The sequence below is a fragment of the Amblyomma americanum genome, chromosome 8 (assembly GCF_052857255.1).
Source record: "Amblyomma americanum isolate KBUSLIRL-KWMA chromosome 8, ASM5285725v1, whole genome shotgun sequence".
Taxonomy (NCBI): domain Eukaryota; kingdom Metazoa; phylum Arthropoda; class Arachnida; order Ixodida; family Ixodidae; genus Amblyomma; species Amblyomma americanum.
In genome coordinates this window covers 45,412,942-45,428,468 of record NC_135504.1, presented here as the reverse complement: position 1 = coordinate 45,428,468, position 15,527 = coordinate 45,412,942, and the positions used below count along the sequence as shown (strand labels likewise).

The window sequence follows — 15,527 nt, the reverse complement described above, 5'->3', positions numbered from 1 at the left end:
GTCTTATTTCTTATTTATCCTGATTTCGGTTATAGTGGCTAGGACAGTTTCTAAACGTGAGTGTCCGAGTTTAAACTGCCCGCAGAGCAGCTTTAGAAGGAACATTTCCACGGAGAGCAGCGTTAGGAAAAGGAATTTACATTATGAATTTTCAGACAGAAATTTAATCTATATAAAAAACAGACTTCGCAGCGTACTCTGTTGGATCTAAAAGATAAAAAATCAACGGTTTATCCGAAGCAGTAGCTAATATATTCAAATTTTGAGAAATAGTTTTTTCACGCTCTCCGTTAAGAGTGCAAAAATTTATTTCATACATTACGGTTATTGGAGAAATAAAAGCTGCACGATTGAAACATATTCCTTGAAAATATTGGCCGAAGAAAGCTTTTATTATTATTGTTGAGATTGCCACAGAACGCACTCTTAGACCTAAAACATTTTTAACAGATGGCTCTCGTGGCATATCTTTGCAGGCTTGAAAACCGATTCAATTTCAGAAGAAAGTGCTCGTTGTCAGAAAGGACCACATTTAATTCCTTTTATTCCTGTAACAACGGCGCAAAGAAGGCGAGCTTATTATGTACAGAACATAAACTGTTGTGCCGAGTTTTTGAAGGTACGGACAGCATGTTAATTATGCGCACTCCTTGAAGCCATTGCTTATTACCAGCCGCACGGCAATTTCTTCCAATATCGCCGTTTTTAAGACTCACCACAACCCGAAATGTCTACTTTCGTCTGGACTGTAGTTTTGATGTGTTTGGCCGTCGGACCGTGGAATGCTAAAGCCTGTGAGTACATTGAGTTTAGCAGTGGAAATGAAACAGTAAGTAAGTATGCGTATGTAAACAGTAAGTATGCAGTATTAGCGCATTTCACAGACTGCGCCTCACTATAAAGATGGTAAGTTTCTCTTTTCATCACTGTTACAAACGTAGGCCAACTTCTCTCTAGATGCAAATGTAGGCATAATGAGTGTTAATACATACCTATAAAGAAGAGTAACGTGTCTCAATTTTTTCGCTGGAGGCTTGAAATTTCAAACTGCCTCAGTGTACGTTATAGCAGCCTTGTAAGCGAAATGATAAATTGAAAGCCAAAAACGTTTTATTCTGAACAACCAAAAGCTACGGTCAATTTTATAATGAGGCGACAAATGACGCACCGATAATTTTATCCTTGTTCAATGGCCTGTTTGTAGGAATTACAAGAAAAATACTCCAAAAGAGAGATGAGTCCAGAACGCTCTTGCCCTGTACTGCGCATTTGCGCAATTTCCACTGCATCCATGTCGAAGTGTGTGATGGCTCGTACACGATCCGCGGGTCATAAAAGATATTGCAGCGGGTGTGTGCATATCATCGGAGGCAGGAGAGTTCGATACTCCCCGCCACATAAGGGCCTAACACAACAAGAAGCAGCTAGATGGCGGAGGCTGCAACGGGAACATTCTTCAACCTACATATACTTAGCAAGATGTATCCTACCCAGTATAGGAACACATGACCGTGGTGCGGGGCAACCCCTACGCTTTACCATATAACCTGGGAGTGTAAGCAAAACTACACGTTCTACCAGCACAAAACCCCGAGTGCGGAGCAATGGGAGAGCAGGCTCACCAGCTGCGAGCTCGCCGCCCAAAGGGCAATGGTACAGCACGCAAGCGAAGCAGCGCGACTCAGTGGAGCCCTGGAATAGGGGCCCAACCCAGCTTTGAAGGTCAATAGTCTGCAGCGATGAATACGAAGACCGAACGCTAAACCCTTAATGAACCAAATAAAGTTTTTGTTCTCTCTCTCTCTCGCCCCCACTGTTCACACGTCCTGCTTACTTCTCAAAACTTGGCTTGCATTCGAGAGACCATTGTGCCGCTTTCAGCAAATTGCCGCCTGTGCGCGGAACCAGAGAACGTTGAATATTGCTTTATCTGGTGATGCTGCACTCATTAGGCACCTTTTTTAGCGCACTCTTAAAAAGTATAATCGGCCGAAGCCGCGCACAATAACATGTTCGGTTGTCATTGAAGATTGTGAGATTTCGTAAGGTACTTTTGGGCTCATGGTAATGTTTCACCTGTGAAATAGCGGCATGATAATTAGACATGCCAGACCGTGGTCAGCGTCAATGACAGGCTGCCCTTTCTTGATACACGTTGTGCATTCCCATAATTATAATTCGCAGGCCAAGGGATGCGTAATAAATGTGTTAGTATGCATGACATGCACTCAGATGTGACCCGTTTATTAATGCCAAAAGAGAGTTGGTGTTTTTGTCCTGCCATGCAGTCAGCACCAAATATATATCTATATAAAACTCGTTCCTTATCCAAGTGGTTTAACGCCATAACGGTAAAAAAACTTCGTAAGCCGAGCGTTCCTTACCGCTGCGTGTATTATTCGTACAAAAAGACCGTTCTATATTAAGTGCCGACCGTCTGGAAAGACTCTACGGATTTCCTAGCTATGTGGGTAGGCTTAGGCGCGCGAGTAGAATGAATGAATGAAAAACTTTATTGGTTCCTTTAGGAAGTAGTAGCGGTAGATTACGAGGTCTTCGTCTTGAAGCTTAGGTCCTCCTTGGCCGTGGGTGGGCCCCTAGTCCAGGGCTGCACTGAGTCGGGCCACCTCGCTTGCGTGTGCTATGAGGGCCCTTTGGACCCCTAGCTCGCAGCTGGTTAGCCGGCTCTCCCATTGCTCCGCACTTGGTGTTTTGTGTTTGTGGAATGCTTGATTTCTTCCGCACTCCCATGTGACATGATATAGTGTTGGTTTTGCTCCGCACCACGGACAGTTGGCGCTATACTGTGTGGGGAACATCTTGTTAAATATGTATAAGTTTGGGAAGGAGCCTGTTTGCAGTCTTCGCCATCCTGTGGCTTCCTCCTTTTATAATGCTTTATGTGGTGGGGGGTATTGGAACCTTAGCCCCTTATATAGGTTTAATAATTCCGAATAGCTGTCCCCGCAATTAATCTATGGCCCCTCCGGGGTTAATGACGTTCCTGCTCGACTGGTCATTCCTCGAGCTAGGTTGTCTGCCCCTTCGTTGCCCCTGATCCCTGCGTGACTCGGTATCCAGGTTATGTTGTGTATTGGTCGTCCTTTAGGGAGCAGAGCTCTACTTAGGATCTTGAGTGCCGTGCTGCTAATTCTGCCTCTAGTATAGTTCCGGCACGCCTCTTGTGCGTGGGTTAAGATGTTAAGGGATCTCCCTGTCCTATATCCTTCATTCGCTGCCAGGGCGACAGCAATATCCTCTGCCTCCGTTATGTTATATACTTCGGCTGTGAGGCTTGTGATGTGTTCTCCGTGGTAATTTACAACTACTGCTACCGCGCTATTTTTGTGTGTTTGGGGGTATAGGGAGGCATTAGTGTAGACTGTGTTGTCCCGATGCCCCATGCTCCTCTCATAAAATTCTGCCCTAACCTGTCTCCTGTTAGCATGTAGGTTTGGATCCATGTTTCGGGGGATAGGTTGTATGCATAGCTTCTTTCTTAGCGGGTCAGGTATTGCTGCACTGATAATTTGTGGCTTTTCTATTTCCCGACCTAGCTTTGTCAGGAGCGCCCTTGAGATAATACGCCTGGTTTCGAGCATAATTAGGCAGGGAGAAATCCGGCGGCAATGGTGTATTTGGTATAATAAGTAGTTGTTAACGAGAGTGTGTAAACTGCGTGATTTATTGGCTCCTGCAGATGGAAGGTTCTAGTTTGGTCGAGTTAGCGATGAAACAAAAAAATGAAATACAATAGCTAGTGAACTCTCGGGTTATAAGTGACGTTTTAGAGATTATAATTTAGTTTTTAGTTAGGCGGCCATGCGTGCGTCTGCTGGGCGTTTGAATTTTTTTTTGCGCAATTGCACTTCATCAGATGTGCGTCACCTACTATTTTCACAATGTTTCATTTCTCATTACCTTAGATACCGGTCAATGTTCTCAAGTTTTATATAAATTTGGCCCTAATTTGCGATTTTATTCTTCTTGCAGCAGGAAGAGTCAGGACGAAGTGCGAGCACTGCGCCTGTAATAATTTCCGCCCTTATTGCGTCATGAACAAGTTTACCAAGTGCCATTGTGTAGACGGTTTTCTATACGAAGTAAAAAGGGGAGACCGGATGTGTATGAAATTTGTGGACTGCTATCAGTACTGGTCTCCCGAGGCCATAGGATACCCATCGGACGAGGATACCTTCACACTGTTTCCCGAAGACATAAAAGAATAAACGGCCATTTATTGCGCTTTCGCCGGCCAATTGCGTGTGTTTCATTGGTGCGAAAAGGTCTTTTTAGGGTGCAAAAAGGACTTTTTACACCTTACTGGACTCCATGCCTTTTAGGAACGTATTAACGTAATAACGTACATTAATGGCATCACCTTTTATGCCGTGCGGCACAATTAGCGTCCTAAATAAAAAAATAAATAAGAAGCAATTGAGTTGAGTGTAGAATTAGAGACTGTCGCATTCAACCTAGAAAAAGTCCTACATTTCCTTGTTGAAGACTTCGAAGCTCTTCCTATCTTGCAGTCACTCTACGAACTGGGCAGAGATGTCGGAAAATGCAGCCCATCTTTCCGTGTAGGGTCATTTTTGTGCCGAGTGTGCACATTCTGCGGTTTTTCAGAAGTTGCTACGTGCTGCTCACTCACTTTGGAGGCGAACTGCTCTGCTATGACTTCTATCAAAGCGCAGTATTAAGTATTGTCCAGTCAGTTGTGTTTCGGAGTAGTCAAAGTGTGCAGTAGGCAGATAACTGACATGGCATGGCGCACGTTAATTACACTTGTCGCAACTCATGGTAGCGGCAAATGTGAATTCACACAAATATTCCGACAAGAGAAAAATATACAAAAGTTGTATGTTGACGGTACTCACCTTTGGTGCTGAAGCCTGGAGGCTAACGAAAAGAGTACAGCTTAATTTAAGGACAATGCAGCGAGCTGTGGAAATAAAAATGATAGGTGTAACCATAAGAGACCGAATGCGGGCAGAATGAGAGAGCGAACAAACGTTGGTTACTGACATCCTGGTAAAAATTAAGAGGTATATGACGTATAAAACAGCGCCACATCAGACAAGGACATGAAAGAACACACAAGCGTAGGAGGGGGCGGCAGAAATTTGAGTGGGCAGATGCGACTAAAGAGTTTGCGAGGATACGGTGGCGGCAGGTGGCAAAACACAGGGTTAAGCACAGGTGGCAAAGCACAGTGTGCGACGTAAGGCTGATGATGATGATGATGATTTGTGAAGACCGAAGCGGTGTGAAGGGAATCTTAGGAATGCAGGACTGCTTGCAGTAAACTGCTGGAAACGGCAGACAGCATTTGGCAGTCGCATGATGTAGATGCACGCCAGATGTTCGAGGCAGCAAAACGGGAGAAATGGATTCAATACGATGGTTTACCGCTTTTTTTGCGCCAAAAGTTGAAATAAGCACGCGGTTTTGCCACGCTTCAGGAATGTAGGGCGTGTTGTGACGCTCGTGTCACCACCATCGACTTACTGAGCCTTTGAGTGCTTGCGCGCCAAACGTAGAGCTAGCGCTTCTGTGTGTCGATCCAAAGCCGCCCTCACTGCACTCCGGTTCCCAAGACATCAGTACCACGTCAACACCCAGTGACCACCTCGCATATCAGCGCCCAAGAACTTTGTGTAGTGTAGCCCTCAATATGCGGCATTCTATATCTTCTATCGCCCATCTCTCATATCCGCTTCCTATGAACCAGTAGAAACAGGCCATTGCTGGGGTGTTTATTCACTGATATGCTCAATGCACATACCGAAATAATAAAATCATTCTACGCCTTTATCCCGAGACATACATGAGGGAATAGGCTATTAACTTACATCTAAAGAGTTATTCATAATATAACTCTGTTTTGTAAACGTTACAAGGGCGGCAACGCATATCCGCCCCATTTTCCGACTATTAAAAATTCTCTTCAGAAGTTTTAGGGAACATGATTTATTCACATCTTGCGTCACGTCCACAAGGTTTGAGGACCACACATCTCCACATTATTTTACAACGTCCCACGACGGTTGACATTGCTCAGGTTTGACCAGTACAAACATCGTTTTGTGGTCGGTAACGTAACAAACCAGAAACAATTTGACCTACGGACCTGTTCCAAAATACAAGTTGTATACCTGTTTTTCGATCACTGTTAACTGTGCATGGTGACGCTTTTTAACAAATCTCACACTCGCTCTCTAACCACTTGTTTCAGCATTCCCTTCTGCACAAGTTCAGTCACCCGCCACCCCCTGAAACTGCTACCACGAATGTGCTGCCGTCTCCATTGCCGCCAATTCCTGGCCCTCTCGAATATCTGCCACTGCTTCAACCAACGTACAGTGGTCTCTGTCGTTCAAGCTCCCGACTTTCACCGGGCTTCTTTACCTAGCCGGGGAGGGGGAATGTTAAAGAATCACGGCCGGCGGCGTCGCGTTTCAAGATGAGACAGAGCCACTGTTGGCCGCGAACTGTTGGCGCTCCGAACACGCTTAGTGAACTTAGCTTAGCGAGGGAGTTTCCAGTGTTCTACTCTGGCGGAATCGTGATCGGTCGCTGCCCTGGTTTCGCCGTGTACGCCAGTCAGTTCACCCCGTATTCTTATGAGTAATATAATGCCGTGTTGCAGAGCTGCGTTTTACTCCTATTTGTAATATCCCCACGCTATCCTGATGCCTGCTGCATCTACACATTTGATTAACGAGTGGCTGCTGTGGATCAGTGGTTATGGCGCTCGGCTACTGACCCGAAAGACGCGGGCTCGACCCCGGCCGCGGTGTTCTAATTTTAGGGATGTTAAATTCTCCAGCCCCGTGTACTCCGCGATGTCAGTGTACGTTAAAGAACCCCAGATGGTCGATATTTTTGGAGTCCTTCGCTACGATGTCCTTCATAGCCTGAATCGCTTTGGGACGTTAAAGCCCCGTAAACAATGAATCATAAACATCTGTTTAACAACGGCGCAAAGCGCACGTCAAGCAAGCACAAAATTTGTGTGAAGTGGTTAGTTATTTAGGAAAGTGATTTGCACAGTAACTGTCTCACTTTTCCGTGGACACCTGAACCACGCCGCAAAAGAAGGTATGGAGGTCGAAGCTAAAGAAGAAACAGGTTCTGTAGCGGAGAAAATTAGAATATTTTTGCCGACCTCGGTGTTCTAGCCGTGTTTTTACAACTTAATGCGGAAGTCAAAGGACCCCTTTACGGCAGTCAACGGGAGAGGCCTATCTTAGCTTTGCATTTGGCGAGCGCCTTTGACAACGTTAAACGCAGTAAGATACTAGAGAATCTCAAGACCACAAGCTGCGGAAAGCGGACTTAAAAGTACGTCAAGGACTTACTCATGGACAGGAAGGCGTACGCCAGAAAATTTGGACCCATAGAGATGGGAACGCGAGGCACGCCTCAATGGGCAGACATGTCGCCTCAGATCTTCAAAACAGCCATGATGGGCCTCCCCGGAAGGCTCAACGCGATCGATGGCGTGAGACACGCCATCTAGGCGGACGACATCACATTGTGGTCTTTTTGTGGCTGTGTTGGAAAGATAGAGGACGCCTTACAGGAAGCAGCGTCAGCGGTATATAAGTATGAGGAAGGGTGTGGCTTGAGGTGCACAACATCGAAATCAGAGCTTCTTCGTATCACTGGGGTAAGAAATTGGCAAGCAAAATTCAAATATATATAAATGTAACTCAAGTCACGGAGGTAGAAAACATCCGCGTGTTAGGGTTACAAATCAACCACTGAGGTAAAATTGCCATAGCGATTAACAAACTAAAGTCCACTTGCAAGCAAATCAGTAGTATGGTTGGCAGAGTATCTGGCAAACACGGTCGACTCTATTAGAAGGAGATGTTACGCCTGCTGCAGGCTTTCATCTTTAGCCGAATAACTTATGCAGTGCCCTACCTCAAACTGCGGCAGGGCGACAAGAAGAAATTAGACGAAATAGTCGGAGCGGCCATCAAGAAGGCGCTTGGACTCCCCTCCAAGACGTCCACTGATCGCCTTCTCTACCTAGGAATGCATAACACGCTGCCAGACCTACTCGAAGCTCACGAAACAAGCCAAATAATGCGGTTATGAACGATGAAAGTTGGCACACAAGTCCTCGAGCATCTGCACATAGCGGTGCTACCCACAACAGAAGACAGGGGAGATATTCCCAATGACTGGAGAGATGAACTACTAGATAAATCAATAACAAAAAGCATGGATCCCGATCACAATCAAGGTATGAGAGAAACCAGAGTTGCTAGACCTATAGAGAATTATTACGGTAGAAAAAATGGCATGCGTTATGCAGACGCGCCGGGCCCTACGCAAGAGGGCATATGCACCGTCACGGTCATACGGGAGGGAAGCAAGTGGATGGACTCTTGGTGAAAACTAGTGAAGTTTCGTTAGCCGAGGAAGTGGCGACAGCGCTGGCTACCGCTCACTCCGACGCCATGCACATCATTTCTGATTATCAACGCGCCTGTCGAAGTTATATAAATGGGAAAAATAGCGCCGCTTGCGAAGAAAATTTTAGCCAACACTTAACGCAGTTCAATGCAGAAAACAAAACAATTGGTATGGGTGCCCTGACAATAAGCAATATATGGAAACGAGGCTGCTCACACATCTGCGGGGCGTCGCTCCGACTGAGTTTCACTGAATTCTCATACTCTGTCGGTACTTCTGCACCGAATCCGCTTACCACATATGCGGACATTACAGCATATCTGTGCCTCTGTAGACAGACGTTCACAGAGCCTGCCAAGGCCATAGATAGAACTTAAGAACGACACCTCAGAAGGCTGCAAACTGGATCGTTTTTAAGCCCTGTGATTCTAGAACAGGTAGACGCTACTTTTTCAGTGTAATGTAAATTTTGTGAGATGTGGGCAGACGCATATCATTTTTAATGAGCTTGTCAGAAAAATCCGAAAATAAAGAGAGTATATCAGCCAACGTGAGAGGGCTGGGAGATGGCCTTGTCCGACTGATTGGGCCTAGAGTCCTAGAAGGCTCTGGTTCAAAGAGCGGCGCCAGCGGCTACCGCCAATGGCGTCCCGGAATTGGGACTACCACCCAAGCAGGGGAGGCGGTGAAACCCTCCACTCTCCTGTAAAATTCATCCCAGTGCATGCAATAAAGTTCCAGGGCAATCACCTACCTCGGCGTCTGTAACGTGACTAACATCGGAAAGCACGAGGGCGCCTTTTCTCTATTGCCTACATCGAAACGCGACCACCTCGTTCAGGATCGACTACGGCTACTCTCGCTCAGTAGGCGAGCGCGCCAACCACCAAACTGTCGCGGCAGGTAAGCATGTGCGAAGAAATAGGGAGAGTCATCTGGATCTGCTTCGTATGGCCCTCCTTTCGCCGTTCTAGTGAGCGTCGCCTACCCCGCACTAGCTGCACCGTCGTGTCACGTGATGCCCTCCACCCTTATTCCCCCGTCTCTCTCAACTCACCTCTGTCTGCACGTGGTATTTATTTGATGCGACTTAAGGAAGGATGAAAAAGAAAGTGCACGGGCCTGCGCACTGGCTCCAGCTGGGCCACAATCACTTCCACGGACCGTGATATTAAGCATTGTATGGGGCGATGGCAGTCACTTATACGTGCCATGGCAGCCATCGGCCATGGCGTGCTGAGTACGCCCGTCCATGGCAGCTCGAGCCAGTGGGCAGGCCCTGTGCGCTTTCAATCTCATTCTTCCTTCAGTCGGAACAACAGTCGCATCGGTCTTGCGCCAAACATGCACAAGGCAAATTGGGCAATGACTTTGCCTGTTTTAAATACTCCACTGTTACGAATAAATTAAAGCAACCAAAGTAGAATAATGGTACGGTGCGAACAAAGCAGCGATGACAGTGGTTTTGCAGAAGTTGCTATTGAATAAAAAAGAATTTGTTTGAAATGCCCAACAAAAGGTGATTTCAGTGGTTTGAAAAATATCTAAGGAGATGAAAGTGTGGTCAACTGGTTGCCAGACCATTAAAAGATTGCTCATGCCGAAAATGACCAGTCATTTTTTATTAGCCTTCATAGCGAAACAGGCGTCTTTTTTACTAGCAATTCAAGTAGTGCCCAACAAACTAAGGCTTCAAAATCCCTGTGCACAGCGCCGATGGGTCTGACAACACTCCATTGCCTGTCCCCGAGCACACGCTTTCCTTGCCCATTCCCTTTCCTACGACTACGTTGCAAATTTTTCTTTCTCTTTGCGCTCCATCTCTCTTTGGTAGAGAATAATTGCACCTTCAAGGATCGAATAAAGCAAATTTCCTCGGTGGTCTCGTCCTGTCTAACAGCTGTGTTTGCATACCGTGTTCACGGACGCCGAAGGTGACAAACGTCGACAGTCTACACAAAGCACTCCGCACAGAAAGTCCCGCTGCTAACTACACCTCCTGATCTGCCTCACAAATGGGCTCACTCGTCAATCGCACACTCTACTGATGGATTCTGGCGTTCCACATTCATAAATATTATAGACAGCCGAATGTTGCCACAACGGTGAAAATTTGCGATCCGTTGGCGCATATCCTCCACCACAATTTTAAATAGCACAGAATATATAGGGTTACTGAAGCTCGGCTGGTAGTCGCCACCCGAAACCTCAACTACGCTTCTCCGTGCTGTTTCACGTAATTTTTGTTTATAGTTAACACCGAAAACAACTCGTTGATTGTGTGCTCCATACAATCTACACCCCCGAACGTGCTAATCGAAAACACGTCTACAAAGCGGATGCATTTCACTGAGATATTTACAATATCGGAGACTTCCTACAGTGTCATGCAGAACGAAATAGTCTGTCTATCGAGCAAACAAAGTGAACATTGCACCATAGAAGAAACTTTTAAATTCCAATGATTTACTTTGCAGCTGTATGCATGCACTTAGGTGGATGCTAGGGTGGAAATTACCCATAAGCAGTTCCAGAATAGTAATCTTAACAATTTGCTATTATTTGATTTGGGGGTTCTTTTCTTCCTCTATATGTTAAACACAGTTCCTGCTTACTTGCGTATAACTCACAGAAAGACCACGGTAAACTATCCAGAGCATGGCCGTCCCATTTCGAAATAGTGAATTGCAAGAGCATTAGAAGAAAATATATAAATTATTGAATGGAGTGCTCATTAAAAAAATGTGCTGTGGGGCATCACTGAAATTGTCTTGAATACCCTTACATTGCCAGCCATTCTTATCAGAGCTATATTGAAAGCAAATGATAATATTTTTTATTAGTCATTTTCGCCGGTTCTGATGCTTTTTGGACCGCAAAATTTGTTTTTGTTGTGAGGAACCTCCAGTTAAAGCAGCGATATTTGTTCACAACTTCATAAATCCAGAGCATTGATAATCACATTTCAAATCGCGGAAGCATGCACACAACCGTAGCCGTGATAGCAGTTTTCAGTCTTCCCGTCTTCCTTTGCTTATCTAAGTGTTGTTTCAGCGAAATTTTTGTTTCTGCAATTATAGAGCAGCATTTTATTTATGTAGTTCAAGTTCAAATCGTTCTGGTGTGTGGTGAACACCTGCTAAAAACGACTTTCATGCACACTCGTTAAATTAACAACAAATGACTGATTTTTGTGTGCCGGAATAACTCATTACAAAAATTCAGGGGGGCACTTCGGCCTAATGCGCGGTGAGCGAAAATCCTTTAGCGCGGTGTTGCTGGCTATGTCGCTGTCGTTCATTAGCACGCGCACGCTTGGTTGCTGGAGATATATATATATAATATAATTGGTTTTGGGGGAAAGGAAAATGGCGCAGTATCTGTCTCATATATCGTTGGACACCTAAACCGCGCCGTAAGGGAAGGGATAAAGGAGGGAGTGAAAGAAGAAAGGAAGAAGAGGTGCCGTAGTGGAGGGCTCCGGAATAATTTCGACTACCTGGGGATCTTTAACGTGCACTGACATCGCACAGCACACAGGCGCCTTAGAAGAGCGTTTAGGCGGTATCTTTCCTGGTCGGCGTTCACGAGGCGTCTGAGAAGATTCTCTGGGGAGCCCTCCTTTCGAAAGATGGTGGCATCAATATATCACGTGACACGCATGCGCCGTAGGCAGAGGTGCACGTGCATTAGTCTGCTTACGTGGAGGAATGCGAATAATAGTAATAATTGGTTTTGGGGGAAAGGAAATGGCGCAGTATCTGTCTCATATATCGTTGGACACCTGAACCGCACCGTAAGGGAAGGGATAAAGGAGAGAGTGAAAGAAGAAAGGATAATAGGTTCCGTAGTGGAGGGCTCCGGAATAATTTCGACCACCTGGGGATCTTTAACGTGCACTGACATCGCACAGCACACGGGCGCCTTAGCGTTTTTCCTCCATAAAAACGCAGCCGCCGCGGTCGGGTTTGAACCCGGGAACTCCGGATCAGTAGTCGAGCGCCCTAACCACTGAGCCACCGCGGCGGGTTGGAGGAATTCAAAAGCATGTGTTTTGAGGAGAGGAAAGGTTTTTTTTAGGAAAGGAAAGAACGCAGTAGCTCTCAGATCTTGACATCTCGGTGGACAGCTCAACCGCGCCTTAAAGCATGCAACTGAAGGTGCATATGTCATTGGTCCGAGCTACTGCCGCAAGCTAGTCTCCATCTTTACTAAAACATGTAAGCTATATATGCTAAGACACCCCTCAGAATGCAGTATGACGAACGGTTGCTCAAGATTTTGGTGAATGTATTTGGGAATACTGCCACGACATTGAAGTCAGCCAGTGACGGCATCACTGGGATTTCATGTGCACTCCCGATATCTACTTCTCAAGCCAGCTTCGGTGCTTCAGCTGATCCGGTTGTGCGCCGCGCCTGATTTCATCATTCATCTTATAAGGATTTTTTTCTTATCGAATTAATTTTGTCATCGACGCGACATGCCTTGAGACTGCACATAACTTGAGACCGGACAAGGTCATGGCGGCAAGTTCGCCTTAACAAATTATAGGGCGCTCAATTCTGCTTACGCATTGTGAAGGCGGAGGCATTAGTGTGTCGTTGTGAGCGAACGACCTCGAAGCAGCTTGCGCACGGAGGGATGAAGCGAAACGCGCCTCTGAATGCTGCTTATACAAACGCATAGTCAACAAAGGTCCGAGTTAAACACTCGGACACTCGGTTGCAATACATGTTCAAGCGATTCTCCAACCTTAAACGCGTATGCTGTACTCAAAAACAAAGCGTGTGATGCCACCCGCAACTGTAAAGATAAACGGCTGCTTCAGAAATTTAAGACGAAAATTGGTTTTACTGAAAACGAAAGTGCACAGTAACTGTCTCACAACATCAACCTCGCATTATGGGAAGAGGTAAAGTCCGGGAAGGCATACAATTGAAGGTGTATATATCACCGCTTCGAACTCCTGTCGCAAAGTACCCTCCGACTTGGCAAAATATGTCAGCCATATGAAAAGACAAATGGTATGACGCCACAAGGAGCACTGTGAAATCAAACATGCCTATCACTACTGGCGCTAGGAGAGATGGCGCCCCTAGGTTACGACATAAAAATAGCTTGAAAAAGTAAAGCTTGAGAAGGCTTGAAGCTTGAAGTAGCTTGAGAAAAAGCAAAAGGAAACAAAGAACAAACCCAAATTTTAGAAAAGCAAGACAGTTACCGAGTAATTTAATAAATTAACCTTTTTATTTACACCTTTATGTAGCAGTCGCCACCATAGCGATAAATTCAGGATGGCAATATTTATCAGTCTATCAATGGCAACTGTGGAAGGAAGGAGTAGAAGCAAATATGGCTTTAATTTGAAGGCAGCCCTAAGGCATATTGAAGCAAAGCGCTTGCTTCGCCAAGGCCCGCTGATAATCTGCTGAGCCTGACTGAAGCCAATACTCCAGGAAGAAGGGGGATGGTAACGGAAACAGAACAGGGAGTGGCAGTGTCATGAGCGGTGAATATTTTCTGTGTTTTTTCAGTGTATATCCTTATACGTACATGTCAGCGTTAGTGCGGTGACGGTTCGCACGTACTTGACATGGACCATCACGAAGGAGTGGCGTCATGCTTTTGGTATGCCTCAAAATTAGATATTGCGCGGTAGCTGACGGCATTGGCTAACTTGCTTCAGGTTGATGTAGGTGATGCCTGGTCGGTTCAGAGTGTCGCATCCCTGTTCCATACAAGACAAGAGCTCTGCTTGCCTGTCTCTATGTTGTTTTGTTATTCCGGAGAGACTGAGAAAGATGCCACTGTGTTGGTTTTTTTTAATTGGTTTTTTTGGGGGGGAAAGGAAATGGCGCAGTATCTGTCTCATATATCTTTGGACACCTGAACCGCGCCGTAATGGAAGGGATAAAGGAGGGAGTGAAAGAAGAAAGAAGTTGCTGATTTGAGGTTCATGCGGGTAGAGCCAGAGAGGCGTTGTGGAAGGTGTGTGAAGATTCGAGTGTTCTATTTTGTGTTTGTTTTAACGTTAGGCTTGTGGCGGTGTAGAAGGGTATGCTCTAAACGTGCTGCGTCGCTTGTTTTTCTCTAAGCCCTTGTTCTTCGCATCTGTGGGGTTCGCGCGGAATGCCTCCGCCACGGATCCGACTCTGCCTTCCTCTTCATGCTTCCGCTGTACCAACCTTCTCCGCTTTTTTCCTCATGGTACCATTGCTACTGGCTTATTTCCTGCTCCGCAGCGCTGCGCGATTGGATACGCCAACGGGGCACTCCGCTCAACCTTAGAATGGGCGCTTAAGGCCTGCATTATAAAACTCAGATGTAAGTATGCGCACTGTCATGTTAGCACATACCATTACGGTAAAAAGAGAACATGCTCACGTTTGTACACTTCTTCTCATATAAGCAGCCCCTTGTCTGACAATAAACATACTTTTTCTCTGCCTCTCGACCGTTCACACCATGGTTATCTGTGCCGAAAAAGCAGCTACGCAATACTTCTCAGCGTCGTGATCTCTTCATTTCGTTTCGCTAACACATATGGGAGAAAAACTTTCATTCTAAAGATTTCCTTGTCGCTTTTCGCTTGGCAAGCAGGCAGTACTCGATATGTCTACATCAAAGCCCCGTGTAGCTGGATTTTTTTCGGGGGAAAGGGTGGCTTTTTTTTGCTAAATATTTGGATCTGCGCTTGCGTGCCCTTAGGAATGTGTCTCTGTCACAAAGTTCATGCCTGCCCTGTCCAGCTTTGACCTTTGTTTTCCAGAAACATGTCGCGGAGCGGCGTCAACGACTTTTCCACCTCCCCCGCGGGGGAACGGCATTCTCACCATAGCGCTGGAGAGGTAACTCAAAACTACTCCCCCCACTCCTAGCATTTTTGCCATACAGGTGGCAAGCGCTTGCACGTGTTGAGAACAGCAGAAGCGGATTGAATGCCCCGGCACTGTTCGCGGCCCCCAATGACTCCTCGTGGGATTAAGGCATTGTGCCGAATTCTTTAGACATTCCTTCATGTGTTCTCTTTTTGTTTTTGGGAGCTGCATTCCTCTGTGCGTGGCTCCTGAAGAGTATTTTTCCCTGTGTAG

General features: G+C 46.0%; 1 long non-coding RNA gene across 1 annotated transcript; it reads left to right on the top strand.

Annotated features, from left to right (window-relative positions):
- The first annotated feature begins 563 nt into the window (after positions 1 to 563).
- Positions 564 to 4,249, top strand: LOC144100289 (uncharacterized). The gene is made up of 2 exons (XR_013307598.1): positions 564 to 794; positions 3,994 to 4,249. It is a non-coding gene; the product is annotated as an uncharacterized LOC144100289 (long non-coding RNA).
- Positions 4,250 to 15,527: the final 11,278 nt, after the last annotated feature.